Here is a 17,528-nt window from a genome sequence, read left to right on the forward strand (position 1 = left end):
TTCAACCATTTTGCTCCGAAAATAAGCTAGTGATTACAATTAAACTTTTTTTTAACACTGAGAAGTCGCCATTTTGCTGCTAGAGAGCGATACTCCAAGCAATTGATGGAACACTGGCACACTATTACTGCTCTGTGGCACCTCTCTGACATCGCCCCATCTCCGCGAGACACTTTTTCATTCATTTCTTCTTGAAACTTATACTTCAATCCTCTGATTCAACTTGTTGCAACCCAAGCCTATCATGATGCCAAACAAAACACTCCACACCAACACGGCATTACACCCCCCCCCTCCAGCATCCAAACTCGCACCATCCCCCCTCCCTAGGAAATTTTAACCTTTTCCAAGAAAAAATAAGCTCATGAATCTAAAACAGCGGGATTCAGCATTTCATTGTTGGAGTGTTATACTCCAAGCAACACACGCCACACTGTTACTGCTCTGCGACATCCTTCTGACAACACCCAATCACCCCCAATACATTTTTTGAGAAATTCCTTGTTAAAAATTATACCTCAAACCATTGGTTCAAGTTTTTGCAAGCAAAGCTTAACATAATAACCTGCAAAATATTCCACACAAACCTGGTATGACATGCCTGACCCCTGCCATCCAAGTGCCCCGCATCACTCCTAGAACATTTTCGAACTTTTCTTCTGGACTCATAACCTAGCCATCGGAGGACCCTAGCAACCAATTCAACAGGACCCCTAGCGAGAAATTCCAACGCGGCCCTAACGAGAAATTCTAACCTGGGTTCCTAACCCATAAACTGGGGGGATCCTAGCAACCAATTCAACCTGAACCCAAGCTTCCAATTCAAGTGGGCCCATAGCAAGCAATTACAGCGGGGTTCTCATTGCCAACGGAGGAACATAGCAGCTATTTCAACTGGGACCCAAGCTTTCAATTCAAGTGGAGCCCTAGCAAGCAAATCCAACAGGACCCCCCCCCCCTAACCACCGGAGGACCCTAGCAACAAATTCAACTGGGATCCAAGCATCGAATTCAACCCCCCTCCCCCTAGTGAGGGATTCCAACGGAGGCTCCTAACCTAACCATCGGAGGACCCTAGCAAGCAATTCAAGCGAGGCCCAAGCTTTGCTCATGGAACTTGTAGTATGCTGATTTTTATTCGTGGAACTTCTATTTTGTTCGTTGAACTTGTTGCAAGCTGATTTTTCTCTTCGTGAAACTTATTCCTCCTCATGAAACTGATTTTCTTCAAGGAACTTGTTGTATGCTGATTTTTGTTCGTGGAATTTGTTGAGTACTGATTTTTGTTCGTGAAACATGTTGCGTTTTGATTTTTCGCTTTGTAAAACTCGTATACTGATTTTTCTGCTCGTGAAACTGATTTTGCTCATGGAACTCGTTGCGTGCTGATTTTATTCGTGGAACCTTTGCATGCTGATTTTTGACCGTCAGACTAGTTGCATGTTGTGTTTTCTCTTCATGAAACTTGTATATTGCTTTTTTCTCATCGGTAAACTTATTTTGTTCATGGAACGTGTCGCATGCTGAGTTTTGTTCGTGAAACTTGTTGCATGCTGATTTTTTTGGTTCGTGAAACTTTTTAAATGTATATCTTTTCTCTTCGTGAAATTTGTACATTGATTTTTCTCCTCACGAAACTAATTTTGTTCATGGAATTTGCTGCGTGCTGATTTTTGTTTATGAAACTTGGTGCATGCTGATTTTTGTTCGTGAAACTTGTTTCGTGTTGTTTTGCTTTCTCTTTGTGACATTTGTGTATTGATTTTTCTCCTCGTGAAACTAATTTAATCATAGAACTTGTTACGTGCTGATTTTTGTTCGTGGAACTTGTTGCGTACCATTTTTCATTTGTGAAACTTGTTGCATGTTGTTTTTTTCTCTTCATGAAACTCTTACACTGAGTTTTCTCTTCCTAGAAGTGATTTTCTTCGTGGAACTTGTTGAATACTGATTCTATGCTCGTGAAACATGTTGCATGTTGGTTTTTATCTTCGCGAAACTTGTACATTGATTTTTTGATGTTTTTGACTCCTGATGAAACTAATTTTGTCCAAGGAAGTTGTTGCGTGTTTATTTTTGTTCATAGAACATGTCGCATACTGATTTTTTGTTCGTGAAACGTGTTACATGTTGATTTTTCTCTTCGTGAAATATGTACATTGATTTTTCTTCTTGTATAACTGATTTTCTTCATCCAAATTGTTGCGTGCTGATTTTTTTGTTCGAGGAACTTGTTGCACGCTTATTTTGTTCGTGAAACGTGTCACATATTGATTTTTTTTTTGCTTTGTGAAACATGTACATTGATTTTTCTCTTCGTAAAATTTATTTTTCTCATCATGAAACTTATTTTCTGATGGAACTTGTTGTGTGCCGATTTTTGTTCTTGAAACTTGTTGCATGTAGTTTCTTCTCATCGTGAAATTTTTAAATTTTTTTTGTCTCCTCACGAAACTTATTCTTTTTTATGGAACTATTTGTCTGCTGATTTTTGTTCGTGGAGTTTGTTGAGTGCCGATGTTCATGAAACTTGTTTCATGTTTTTTTCTCTTCGTATAACTCGTATATTGATTTTTGCTCCTTGTGAAACTGATTTTTGTTCATGGAACTTGTTGCTTGCTGATTTATGCTCGTGAAACTTGTTTAGCGCTGATTTTTGCTCGTGAAACTTGTCGTATGTTGATTTGTTTCTTTGTGAAACTCGTACGGTGAATTTTCAGCAGCCGGAATTGATTTTATTCATGGAACTTGTTGCGTACTGTTTTATGTTCGTAAAACTTGTTGAGTGCTGATTTTTGCTCATGAAACTAGTTGTATATTGATTTTTAATTTTTCTTCATGAAACTCGTCCTTTAATTTTTCTCCTCGCGAAACTGATTTTACTCATGGAACGTATCGTATAATGATTTTTCTTCGTTGAATGTATTGCGTGCTACTTTTCTTTTGCTCACAAAACTCGTCTTATGTTGATTTTCCTTTTGGCGAAACTTGTACATTGATTGTTCTCCTCGTGAAACTGATTTTATTCATGGAATTCATTGCTTGCTTATTTTCTTAACCTACACAGGCTAGGTTAGGTAAAGTTAGGTTAGATGATGTCTCACCTAACCTAACTTAATCTAACCTAGCCTATGTTGGTTATGTGTAGGTTAACCTACTAGTATATCATGATAAATTAACTTTCACGAAAAAAACCTGTACACTAAAAGTTCCCTGAAGAAAATCAGTTTCGTGAGGAGAAAAATCAGTGTACAAGTTTCAAGAAGACAAAAATTAGCAGGCAACAAGTTTCACGCACAAAAATTAGTACCCAGCACGTTCCGAAAACAAAAGATCAGCACGCAACAAGTATCATGTAGAAAACAAGTTTCACGAAGAGAAAAATCAATGTATTTACGATGAAAAAACATCATGCTTCAAGTTCCTTGAATACAAATCAGCATGCAACAAGTTCCATGAACGTAATCAGATTCGTGAGGACAAAAAAATCAAAGTACAAGTTTCAAGAAGAGAAAAATCAGCATGCAACACGTTCCACGAAAAACGGTCAGCACGCAACAAGTACCATGAAGAAAATAAGTTTCACCTTAAGAAAAATCATTGGGTAAATTTTACGAAGAGAAAACATCTATGTGCAAGTTTCACTTTAAAAAAAATCAACATGTGACGAGTTTCACGAACAAAACAAATCAGCATGTAACAAGTTCCATGAAGCAAAGAAATATCGGCACGCGATGAGACCAATGAAGAAAATCGTTTTCAAGAGGAGGAAAATTAATGTACATGTTTCACGAAGAGAAAAGTAAACGTGTAACACGTTTCACGAACATAAAAATCATCATGCAAGATGTTCCATGAACAAAAGTCAGCAGGCAACAACTTCCTTGGGAAAAATACAGTTTCATCAGGAGAAAAAATCAAATTATAAGTTTTACGAAGGGAGAAATCAACATGCAACAAGTCTCACGAAGAAAAATCAGCATGCAAAAAGTTTTAGGAAGAAAATAAGCAAGCAATCAAATCCATGTATAAAATCAGTTTTAGGAGGAGAACAATCAATGTACAAGTTTTTCCAAGAGAAAAATCTCAATGGGACACTTTTTATGAGCAAAAAAAGCAGCACGCAACACGTTCCACGAAGAAAAAAATCGGTATACGATAAGTTTCATGAGTAAAATCAGTTTCGCGAGGAAAAAAGTCAATGTACGAGTTTCATGAAGAGAAAAAATGAACATACAACAAGCTTAAGTTTCAAGCACAAAACTCGGCACCCAACAAGTTCCATGAATAAAAATCAGCACACAACAAATACCATGAGAAAATAAGTTTCACGATGAGAAAAATCAATGCATAAATTTTACGAAGAGAAAAAATGAATGAAAAAGAGAAAAGTCTCACAAACTAAAAAAAATCAACATTTGACAAGTTTCACGAACAAAAACCATCATGCATAAAGTTCTACGAACAAAAAAAAATCAGCATACAACAAGTTCCATGAAGAAAATTAGTTTCTTGAGGAGAAAAAGTTTCACGAAGAGAAAAATCTGCTTGCAACAACTTCAATGAACAAAATTATGCGAATAAAACGAAGCTCCACGACTAAAAATCACCATGCTACAAGATCCAAAAAATCAGCACGCAACAAGATGGATGAAGATTCATTAGAAGACAAGATCAGTCTTGTCAGAAGAAAAATCAATGCACGAGTTTCACGAAGATAAAAACCAACATACAACAAGTTTCACGAAGAAAAATCAGCTTGTAATAAGTTCCACGAACAAAAGTAAGCATGCCATAAATTCCCTGAATAAAATCAGTTTCACGAGAAAAACAATCAATGTAAAAGTTTCGCAAAGAGAAAAATCAACATGCGATAAGTTTTACGAGCAACAAAAAAAATCAGCATGCATCAAGTTCAATGAAGAAAAAAGTCAGCATGCAATAAATTCCATGAGTAAAATTAATTTCGCGAAGAAAAAAATCAATGTAAAAATTCACGAAGATAAAAAATAAACATGCGACAAACTCATGAGCAAAAATCAGCACTTGACAAATTTTTACAAACAGAAACCAACACGCAACAAGCTCCATGAACAAAATTAGTTTCGCGAAGAGAAAAATCAATGTACAAGTTTCACGAGGAGAAAAATCAAAATGCGACAAGTTTCATGAGAAAAAATAAATCAGCACTCAACAAGATCCACGAACAGAAATTAGCACGCGTTAAGATCCATGGAAAAATCAGTTTCACGAGGAGAAAAAGTTTCACAAAGAGAAAAAGAAGATGCAATAAGTTTCATAGACAAAAATCAGCATGCAAAAAGTTCCACGAGCAAAAATCAGCAGGCAACAAAATCCATGAATAAAATCAGTTTCACGAGGAGAAAAATCAGTGTGCGAGTTTTACGAAGAGAAAAATCAACATGCAACGATTTTCACGAGCAAAACTCAGCATGTAACAAGTTTCACGAACAAAAGAAAATCAGCGCACAACAAGCTCCTTGTCAAAATCAGTTTCACGAGGAGAAAAATTCAGATACATGTTTCGCAAAGAGAAAAACTAACCTGCAGCAACTTTCACGAAGCTAAATATTAGCATGCTACAAGTTACATGAATAAAATCAGTGTCGCGAGAAGAAAAATCAATCTACGAGTCTCATGATGGGAAAAATCAGCATGTAACAAGTTTCACGATCAAAAAGCAGCACACAGTAAGTTCCATGAATAATAGTGATCATCAGGCTACATCTTGCACAAACAAATTAAGTTCCACGAGGAAAAAAATCAATTTACAGTTTTCACGAAGAGAATAAACAACATGCATCAAGTTTCGCGAACGAAAATCGGTACGCAATAAGTTCCATGAACAAAATCAGTTTCATGAGAATAAAAATCAATTCACAAATTTCAAGAAGAGAAAGAAAAAACATGCAACAAGTTTCACGAACTAAAATCAGCATGCAGCAAGTTTCATAAACAAAAATCAGCACGGAACAAGTTCATGAAAAAAATTAGTTTCGTGAGGAAAAAAATCAATGTACAAGTTTCACGAAGAAAAAAGATCAACATCTAACAAGTCTCACGAACCAAAAAAATGAGCATGCAACAAGTTCCACGAACTAAACTCAGCACGTGACACGTTCCATGAACAAAATTAGTTTAACGAGGAGAAAAAAGCAATATAAAAGTTTCATGAAGAGAAAAAACAACATGCACCAAGTCCAACGGTCAAAAATCAGCATGCAAAAGTTCCAGGAACAAAAATCAGCACCCAACAATTTCCATGAACAAGATCAGTTTCACGAGGAGACAAAATCAATGTACGAGTTTTACAAAGTGAAAAGTCAACATGTAACATGTTTCACGAACAAAAATCGGTACTCGACAAATTCCACGAGCATAAACCAGCATACAACAAGTTCCCTAAAGAAAATTAATTTCTTGAGGAGAAAAAAGTTTCACGAAGAGAAAATCAGCTCGCAACAACTTCAATGAACAAAATTACACGAGAAGCTCCACGGATAAAAATCAGCATGCTACAAGATCCATGAATAATGCTTGGGCCTCGCTTGAATTGCTTGCTAGGGTCCTCCGATGGTAAGGTTACGGCCCTCCATTGGAATTGCTCGCTAAGGGGTGAGGGTGGTTGAATTGAATGTTTGAGTCTCAGTTGAATTTATTGCTAGGGCCCTCCAGTGGTTAGGGGGGACCCTGTTGGAAGGGCTCGCTCGGGGTCCACGTAAATTGGAAGCTTGCGTCCCAGTTTAAATGGCTTCTAGGGTCCTTCGGTTGTTAGGAGGACCCCGTTGAAATTTCTCGCTAGGGGCCAACTTGAATTGGAAGCTTGGGTCCCGGTTGGATTGGTTGCTAGGGTCCCCCCGGTTGTTAGGTTAGGACCCCACGTTAGAATTGCTCGTTAGGGCCCCGTTGAAATTGCTTGCTAGGGGCCTGGTTAAATTGGTTGCTAGGGCCCTCCGATAACTAGGTTAGAAGTCCAGGGTAAAAGTTTGAAAATTTACTAGCAGTGATGGGGGAACATGGATGGCAGGGGGCCTTGGCGTAATGCCAGGGTGGTGTGGAATGTTTTGCAGGTTTATATGTTAAGCTTGGCCTGCAAAAGCTTGAACCAATGGGTTGAAGTATAATTTTTAACAAGAATATTCTGAAAAAACGTCTTGGGATGATTGGGAGATGTCAGAGGGTGCCACAGAGCAGTAATAGTGTAGTGTTATGGCTTTAATTGCTTGGAGTATCACACTCTAGTAATGAAATTCCGAGTTCTGCTGTTCAAGTAAAAATAGTGTTTAATTTAGATTCATGAGCTTATTTTCTCTGGAAAAAGGTTGAAAGTGTTTTAGGGAGAAATGGTGCAAGTGTGGCTGATGGAAGGGGGGGGGGGTTGTAATTCCATGGTGGTGTGGAGTGTTTTGTGGGGCATCATGGCAGGCTTGGGTTGCAAAAAAATAAATCAGAGAATTGAAGTATAATTCTTAACAAGAAATGACTGAAAAAGTGTCTGTTGGGAGATGAGGCGATGTCAGAGAGGTGCCACAGAGCATTAATAGTGTGCCAATGTTACATCAATTGATGTGAGTATCACTCTCTAGACAGCGAAATGGCTTCTTCTCGGTGTTAAAAAACACTGTTTAATGAGATTCACTAGCTTATTTTCGGAGTGAAATTGTTGAAAATGTCCTAGGGGGCGGGGGGATGGTGCCATGTGGATGACAAAGGGAGCATGGGGTGTAATGGCACAGCGGTGTTGAGTGTTTTAGAGGATATTATGATAGGTTTGGCTTTCTAAAATCAGGAATGAGTGGTTAAAGTATAATTTTTAACAAGAAATGCCTGAAAGATGTCTTGGGGGAGATGGAACTATGTCGGATTGGTGCCAGAAAGCAGTAATAGTGTGGCGTTGTTACATGCGTTGCCTTGGACTAGTACACTCTAGAGCTTGAAGATAAGGCGGGAGGCTTTAATTGAATTTTTTAGTAGAGGGGGACTGAAATCTAACATTCCTGTCTAATAAACGATGCATTTCGTTAAAAGTCTTTCGAAAATACCTCTTAGGATGGTTTAAACGTACCACTAGTATCAGCTGGTCCTCTCAAAGTTATTTTTAGAGGGGGGGCAGGGGGTAGCCGTATATTGTTAGGATATTGTGAAATATTCATAAGTTTAACTCAAAGAAAACGGGGTATTTTCCTTAAAAGTTCTTAATAGAGCATAAATTTGCATCTAATTTGAGCAATATACCCTTGTTTTGTTCCAGAGGGGTGTGTCATGGGAGTCTTGCCTACAGTGTTCCCTTTAATAGAACCGGTGACCGCATTGCACAGGTGTGATGGATTGAGGGGCTGGTAGCTCCACTTATTTAAGTTGCTAAAAAATGGGTGGTTGCTAAGGGGAACTATTGGACATGTTCCATAACGACCGTCTAAGGTTCTTAATAAAAAAAAAATGGTAATAGATTCTATCACCTGGGGAGCATATATAGACAGGGTTTTTTAGAAATTGGGCGTCTGACGTTTTTAATAGAAAAACGAAAATAATAGAACACCCGTAAACAGGGAGGCTTTGACGTCAGAGGGCTCCGGTAGAAATCCAATGATAATTTTCCTATGGATATTGTGACGTCAGAGTAATTTTTCCAGCTGACAGGTAGAAACGGGTGCAAGGGATTAGGACCTCCATTTAGAATTTTTCTATTATTACTACTTGTCTATTATCTCGACCATACTCCAAGTAATCATACTGAAACACCTGAAGATCTTGCCAGGGTGGGAATCTTGTCAGTCATGTCATGGGACTTTTTCCAGGGGTGGGAATCTTGCCAGGGCGGCCATGGGAATTTGGATGGGGGTTTTGTGACATCAGAGAGCTCCCGTTGGAATCTGCTACCTGTGTCATGGAACCTGAAATGCCCTCACTACTAGAACCTGACCTTGATACAGTCTATTGTTACTCAAAAGCACCTGGCCTTGATACGGTTCACTGCTTCCTATGGTCGTCGTAGTATTAATTCCGTATGGCGCCATTATTATTAATTCTGTATGGCGCCATGATTATTAATTATTAGCATTCTATTTACCATAACTTTTAATTTCCGTTCGAAGAATCCCTCTCGTAACGTTCTAGGACCTTTGGACCGATATGATCACCCCTGGGAAAAAGAAAGAACAAACTAACACGAATCCCTGATCTTTTCTTCTGGCAAAAATTACAAAATTCCACATTTTTACAGATAGGAGCTCGAAACCTCTACAGTAGGGTTCTCTGATGCACTGAATCCGATGATGTGATTTCCCTTAACATTCTATGATTATTAGGGGGTGTTTCACCAGGGCCGTATCCAGGATTGTTGTTCAGGGGGGGTTTTACTAATTTTTGACTTTTTTGGGGGGGTTTTACAAATTTTTGACTCAGTTTTCGACTAATTTTACTGATTTTTACCTAGGTTTTACTAATTTTTTACTTGTTTTCGAGTCGGTCAAAAATTTCGGAGGGGGGGGGGTTCAAACCGGGTAACCCCCCCCCCCCTGGATACGGCCTTGTGTTTCACCCTTTTTTCGAAAATAATGCAACTATTCTCAGGCTCGTAAGTTTTTATGGGTAAAAGTAGACTTGATGAAACTTATACATCTAAAATTAGAATATGATTCCAATTCTTTTGATGCATCTATTTATATCAAAATTCAGTTTTTTAGAGTTTTGGTTACTATTGAGCCGGATTGCCTCTCACTTCAGTTCGTTACCACGAACTGTTTTAAAAGCTTGGAAGTATAAAACAATCTCATCATTGTAATAATTATGGTTCACAACCCTTAACTGGAGGTTTGCAAGAGCACCTCCTGTATGTTCCTCCTTCAAGCCCCCTTAATAAGCTACGCAATTAAGGTACAAGAGCCAATATATCAAATCAGATTACTAGAGGTGTGGTTCTGTTAGTACTTCTAATTTTTTTTTTTTCAATCACGGTTTTGTCCCCTTCTGTATGATCATTTTCAGATAATTTCACTGTTTTTATAAATGTGATGCACTCATTTTTTAAAGAATGCCCCGGGAAGGTATTTTTTCAAGCATTTTGATTCAAAAGGGAATAGAGGTCATGCAGTTTATGGTTTGCAAAGACATTCTTAGTAGATCACTAAATCCATACCCCAACGTATGGCGTAATTTCGTCAAAATCCTGTGTGTGTGGGGAGGGGGGGGGGATAAAATCTGGAGCCAATTTTCCCAAATCAAGAGAAAATGATAGAGAAAACTTAAACACGAGCCATATAGTAATAAAAGAGGTAAAGATGTACTAAGGAAAGCTGACCTGTTTCAGTGGATGCTTGAATTTTGCAGGCTTATCTTAGTCTTGACATCATTTTTGGAAAAACGAAATTTCACCTGGGGGGATACCGGGGGAAAACTGTGGTCTGGGATAGGCAGTTGCTACCTCTCTCCCATAGAAAATTATGCTCCTGACCACAACCCCATGCCACTTAGGGGTTGGAGAAGTGTAGGCATGTGGTTATGGAACCACTCAAAGTTGTATATTAAAAGAAGGATTAATTATTGTTATACTTACTTCTTCAAATTATTTGCTTGACAATTCTGCTGTAGTACGCTCTACATATGCAAGATTCTGCATCCAAAGAGGGGAAAAAAATGAAAACAGTTCTGTAGGAGAATTCAGGTAATTCTTCCCAAAATTTTTGAAATGAAAGTAAACTCAGTTTATAATACCATTTATCGTACCTACACAAGAAATGATAGTAATGATTGGCTTTTCTATTTAGGGACAGGTCAACTAACTTCTTAAGCCTAAAGGCACATTTCTGTTGAGCTAGCAAAATTTCCCACAAGAATGTCGATATGTAAACCTGTCCGCTTAGTTAACCATTTGTTTCGATTCTACTCGCCTGGAGCTACTTTCTCAAGTACAACTAAATTTATTTTTTAAAACAAAGAATTAAAGGTCGATTTCTTCTTAAGTAAAAAAAAAATACAAAACCAAACGACACTATTTTCCCCTAAATTGAAGGTGATTAGAAACTATATAAAAAATAAATTTTGAACTGAAACTTAGGATCAACATTAAAACTTAAAACAAACCGAAGTTATTCCGTAAAACAAAAAAGATCTTGGTAGTGTTGTTTCTAAACTATATTGTAAAGTGCCATTTGGTACTAAAACCGACACTATTTGATGCCATCTCTAAATTTGAAAGACTGGAAGAATGAAAGGGCTACATTGGTAATCTATATCACTGAAAGCCCTTAATTTCTTTTTACAAATCCTTCGCTTGTATACTCCTTCCTCACCCCCTTAGTAAGTGAAACTAAAAATCGTCTTCTAAAAGCTGTCAAATGAAAAAAAAACTTAAAATTTGATTTTTGAATAGCAACGATTATTCATGTTCATCTTAACAGCAAAAGTTAATGACTGAACCAATTTTTCAGAAAATTCCAGAAAGAGCTCTAAACGCTGATATGTCTCTTTTTTTTATTCTTTTTATTTCTCCAGCACTAGTTGGGAATCGAAACATTGATAAAAGTTTTCTAAGAGCTCATTAGAAAGTTAATACTAACATCTATATGCTTAGTATAAATTTCTCGTGACAGCGCCATCTTAAAATGACAATAAAGTAAAAAATGGAACCTTGTTTATCGTGTACCATTAAAATTTCCATGACCAAAAATCCTTCACCGGATGCTTAAAATGTCTCTCTTGGATGCTCCACCTCCAAGTTCCCTTAGGAAGAGAAAATGAAAAAATGATTTTTTGAACAGAAACTGCCTAGTGAAAAATTGTTTTCATTCAAATTCAAAACTTATTCAGGAATAATGATAAATACTATTTTTATTTGTCCTCTCAGTAAAGATAAAGTGCTAAAACATGTTTTCGGAAATTTCGGAAAAGAACTTGAAACCCCGATTTGCCTAATTCCTTTTCCTCCTGTGCTGGCGGGCCATTGGTGCATTGCAGGAGCGTTGAAATGTGTAACCATGCAAAGTGTTTATGATTAGGATTTTGCTTTCCCTGCTCCGTCAAGGCGTGTTTGAATTGATCAGTGGTTTTGACATCACACACAGGTCTGACATTTGGGCACAGGAAAGGGCACTGTCCCCTGAATTAGCCTTCTTGCTTTAACCTTGCCATCTTCATAATTATATAATTTTAACAGTCAGCTCCTATAAAACGTTAAAGTCAGAAGAGCAAAAAATTGGATGTATACTTTCTCATAGAAAGCTCAAAATTCTTCGCAGCCATGCAGCAGAAAAACTGCAATAATAATTAAACAAATTTTCGTAAATTAAATTAACATCTAAATGTCTTTTAATATCCTTCAGTTTTCTAAAATATCTAAACAATATTTGCTAAATAAGTGCATTTTATCTAGAACGCCTTCAAGATACCGAGGATAATAATGCCCTTGAACTCTTTATGTAACAGCATTGCAATTTTTAAGTGAAAGGTTAATGAGAGGTGCGAAGTAAAACTTATATAATGCTTTGTTTTGAACAAAAACTAATTTGATTTCTTCAGTTTCTTCTGCTAAGTTAGGCAAAGATCAATTCGCAGTGGTCATTGTGCATGTTTTTAAAATCTAAAAATGAACAGAAATTATTATTTTGTTTTTTAATAAGTTGTTTCCTGGTCGAAGTAAAGAGCGAGGTTGAAACTTGAAATGAGAAAAAAAATTTTCTCGCAGTTGATGTGTCATATGGGGGTGTTCCCATTTGAGCGCTTTCCCATTTGAGCGCCACGGAATTTTGTTCCATTTGAGCGCCACGGAATTTTGTTCCCATTTGAGCGCCACGGAGTACCATTTGAGCGCCAAACCCAAAATTGTGATTTTGCGGTGGATGAAGCGTGGTTTGCTGCCACATTGACCTGTACAAATATTTATTGCCACGAAGACAACGAACAAAACTGAGGATTTTATTGGGTCAATGGTTGTGAAATAACTCTGTACTGAGAGTTAAGAAGCTAAACGTTTGTTAAGCTTGTGAAGAATATAAGTGAAGATTTTACGCACGTTCATAGGGTAAGAACTGATTGCCGCTGAAGAAGGCTTGCTCGTCAAGTCGAAATATTCGGCTCTTTTTTTAGAGTTATTTCACAACGATCGTTTAGAAATGGAACGAAATCACCCAAAAATCGTGCCAAAAACGGATAATTCAAATTAATATATTGGTAAAAATACAAACAAAAACTGCTAATATCACACATCCGGCGAAATGTTATGTGCGACACCCAAGAGAAGCTCGTCTGCTGTTCGAGTTCCAGCCCTGTACTCCGTCGACAGCTTTTCGAGTCGTTCGTTCAGCCTTGCATACTTCTTGTTCGTCCGATGGATGACATTACCCGGGAGTAGCTGTGTCCTTGCAGAATCGACGACTGCTTGTTCTTCCTTCAGGAAAGAGATAAACTGCCACAAGTTCGGGTGGTAGCGACCGACTCTTCGGTTAAACCGCATGTGCCATGATTCGAGGTCGTTGTTTGTCCTTCGCTGGATGCCGTAGACTGACCAGAAATGAGGAGGACATTGGTCGAACCACTGACGGCTGAAGTAAGTGACAAACGGACGAGCCGAAGGCCAGGTACGAACGATGTGAGAAATGATTGGACCAGAATTGATTCTGACGATCGCTGGAGGTAGGAACGCCAGAGCCAGAAGCTTTCGAACGTAGAGGTTGAAGTCTGCATCGGTCATGTACAGCTCACGGACTGAGTGACGCCCCAAGTTTCTGATTACTGCTTGGCAAAAGTGGAAGTAACACCCACGGTGCTTGGCGGCCGGAAAAACTTGCTTCACGGATGTCAGCAGACCGGTCTCAAAATCAGAGACGACGGTCGTCGGGCGAAGTGTCACTCCTTTCATCGCAGCCTGTAGGATCAGCTCGCTGAAGACGTCGTTGTAAAGCTGCGCAGACTTGCTCTCCATGAGCACGAAGACAGCGGGAAGTTGCTTGTCGCCGAAGAAAACGTGAACGGTGAACAACTGGCCGAATGGGGAAGGAGCTGAGTCGAAGGTGCCGTCCATATACCATTCCGGGCTTCGTTCAAGCAGACTTAACGACTCGTCGGTTGCAAAGCAAATCGCAGCGTTATTTTGAAGCTGAAAGAGGAGGAATCTCTGGTTTGCAGACGTCTCACTGAAAGCCTGGGGCAAGGGCGTCGGTACGGATATAGTATCAGCGGGCAGTGGTGGTATCAGCTTGTTTCGTGATCTGTACATGGACGACTTCACGTGCTTATAGGGTAACTGAGGCAAAGCACTCAGCCCACTGGCAGCAGCACTTGCGACCTGGCCGTCGTAGATAGCGGGAATCGGACGAGTAGTACGGGCTGACTCGCTTCGAAGGTCTGACCGGAATTTGTACTGCTGGGTCTGCAGAGGATCAGCGCTGTGGTCGTGCGTACCAACTGAAACTGGTGAGCCGTCGCTGGAATCAGTGTGTAACCGCCCGAGACATCCCTTCTTCATGCATCTCCAGCTCTTCTTTCTTCCTCCAGAAATCGGCTTATCGAATCTGTAGACGAAACCGTCGTGTTCTAGCAGTTGTTTATTCTTGGAGCTCTTCATTGTCAAACTGACTTATTAATACTAACCAGAAATATTGTTCCTGGCATCATTAAATACTTGTTATAAGAGGGTAAAAAAATATGCTCCCACACTAAATCCTATTGCATTTTGTGGGTAAACGGTTGTGCAATCGCTTACGCAATTAGGTCACCTGACCTAATTATCTGGCGCTCAAATGGGACACAACTGAACTAATTAAAATACGGCGCGCAAATAGGAAATTCCCATTTGCGCGCCATGGCGCTCAAATGGGAAAGCGCTCAAATGGGATACACCCGTCATATGATTGCAAAACTGGTTTAAATAAGATAACTCTTGATGTTTCCGTGTTTTTGTAGAATTCTGGAAAACCAGGGCTTTACTGAAAACTGAGCTTACTTTTTTTTTTTTTTGAGGTGTAAATTTGTTTACTGAAATTTATTGATTTCATGGCTTTTCAAAGATTATTGAGAACCATATAAGTTAGTCTTTTATTTTATGCAGGATACTTAAGGACTTTCCTGCTCCCAGTCCTGTTTTGTTGCTCCGGATTTGTGTTGTCAGTAAAGCGCTAGTATTTCAAAGTCTACGAATACCGGTAAAAATAAAATGACAAGTCTGTTTATATGAACTAGTTTTTCAAATACATGTTGCATAAATGGAGAAGCCTTAATGTTTGCGTATAGAAATTTATTGATTTCATGGCCCAGAGCCTTATAAATTAGTCTTCTGTTTTTGGCAGGCTGGTTAAGGACTTTTCTGCTACTAATCATACTTTATTACGTTATTTTTGGTGTTTACTGCTAAGCACTATTTTTTAAGAACTGTGCAAGTATATGAAAATATTACGAGTCAGTTTATTTGAGCCAGTTTTGTAATTACATGTTACATGAACTGCGAAGCAATGATTTTTGTTGTTTTAATTTTCAACTTCACGTTTTACCCCCATGAGAAAAAACAGTTTTTTATAAATCAATGGAAAAAAAAGTGCAAATCTAGAATCAAACAATATAATACAATTTACTAGAATGTTTCGTTTGCTCATAATCCTCTTTTTTTGCGTTGGCTTTGTTTTTATTTTCAGCAGAGCGCTAGTTATTCGAAGATCTACAATTATAAGTAATTATAACGGGTCATATATGAAACAGGTCGACAGATATATTTTATATGAATTACCTAGCAATTTTTTTTCCGTTTTTAAGTTTCAGCTTCGCTCCTTATATCTAAGAGAAAAAACCTTGTTTTTTAAAATTAATCAGGACCTAAGCTTCTGTTATCGATTGCTGTAGGCGTAGTGATTAGATCCGAACTTTGTGACGATTTTGGTACAGGCACAGCTTCACTCTGAGAGATCGATTTTTAGCAAATGCCAGTTAAGGATACCTAATTCTGCTCTTTCTTTCAATTGTGATATCTTTCATATCAGTAAGGCCTAAAATAACAACAGTGACGGATCCAGGGGGATGAGCCCCCCCTAACGTAGTGTAATTTACTTAATCAACCCAAGTTTGCGTTAATTAAACTTGCTCCTAACGCAAGTTTATCGCATCAACCTATTCCCCCCCCCCACCCTAAGAAAATCCTATAAAGAAAGAAAACGAGCAAAAATGGCCTATAAAAACCCCATTTTTGCTCGTTTTTCTTTCTTTACGTGATGTCAGGCCAATGTGGTTTAAGAAATTATCTAAGAAATTCCTGTATCCGCCCCTAAATATCAATCAGATGAGCAGGTCATACTATTTATTTAAGTTAATTAATGGCGTCACATTTTTTCGCTGATATTTTTTTTAGAATCACTTAAATCAGGAAGCAGGAATATATCTTCCCTTTTCACAGATGAATAAACACTCTGAATGTGAAAATGACACTTATGTATAACTTGAAAACTAGAATTTGACTAGAGAGGTCACCGTTTGCATATATGCATATACAAATGGCATTTGAAAGGTCTATTAGGCAGCTGTCAAAATGAAAGGAAAAAATAGGTTGATGTCAATCTTTAATTTTGTGGATAGTTACTGAAACAGAAAAATGGGACACGATAAAATCAAAATAGTTATTGTAACCGAATGAGGGTATGTATTTAGTTACAAATTAGTAAGCACTTTCCTTGTTACGAAATAATACTGAACTCTGACTCTTTTTCATTTTACCGATTGTGTTTATCAGGTGGCCGGTGTTTGCCTCTCGCAGATTACCCTTCCCCCCTCACTGCGGCTGGTTGGTTTCCAAACACTATCGACTTACAAAAAAAAGGACTTATAAAAAAACTCACAATTTCTGATCTAATGAACACCCTCCGAAAGTTCTGCGACCGTGAGGTGGAGGTGTGGATAAAGAAGGGACAGTCCCCCTCCTATGTGGAATGAATTCTGTTCATTTTGAGATTTTGTGTAACCCTTTAATTTCTTAATAACAGCGTAGACTGGGAATCATAAGGGAGTAGACATCAATTTCACATTTTTGATGCGTTTTAAAGTTTCTTTTGCAACTCCCCCCTGAACCCTCCCTCCAAACAAAAATCCCTTCATACATCAATTTCTACCTCCATCCTCCCCTCGCCTCTGCCTTAGAACTAATTCTGTATTTACCTGATGGCTGAATGAGAGCTGGGATCTTTTGGCATTAAAATGCACCCTTTGAGGCATCTCCCTCCCTCCTAAACTACAAGCAATCAGAGAACCTCATTGTAGCAGTTTAAATGCCTTTTTAAGTTTTGTAGTTTTAATTGTGATTTGTCAATTGCTTACAGATAGTATTAGTTCTTGGGAAACATACGGAAATTTTTCGTGGGGGAGTTTTCTGAAGGGGGGATTGTCTGGGAGAATTTTCAATGGGGAAGACATTTTTGGGAATAATTTCGTGATTTATTTTCTGCGGGATATTTTCCACGGGGTGGGGGGGGGGGTAAACGGCTAGTACTGTTTATCTTTAGGAACGAGTAAGCCACAGGTACGGCATTTCGGTC

General features: G+C 38.4%; 1 protein-coding gene across 1 annotated transcript in view; it reads left to right on the top strand.

Moving 5' to 3' along the window:
* Positions 1 to 17,528, top strand: part of LOC148942090 (dynein regulatory complex subunit 2-like) — a 199,076-nt gene that overhangs the window by 47,433 nt on the left and 134,115 nt on the right. The window lies entirely within an intron of this gene.

Source organism: Artemia sp. Qi Xiang Cuo, chromosome 17, assembly GCF_049724085.1.
Source record: "Artemia sp. Qi Xiang Cuo chromosome 17, ASM4972408v1, whole genome shotgun sequence".
Taxonomy (NCBI): domain Eukaryota; kingdom Metazoa; phylum Arthropoda; class Branchiopoda; order Anostraca; family Artemiidae; genus Artemia; species Artemia sp. Qi Xiang Cuo.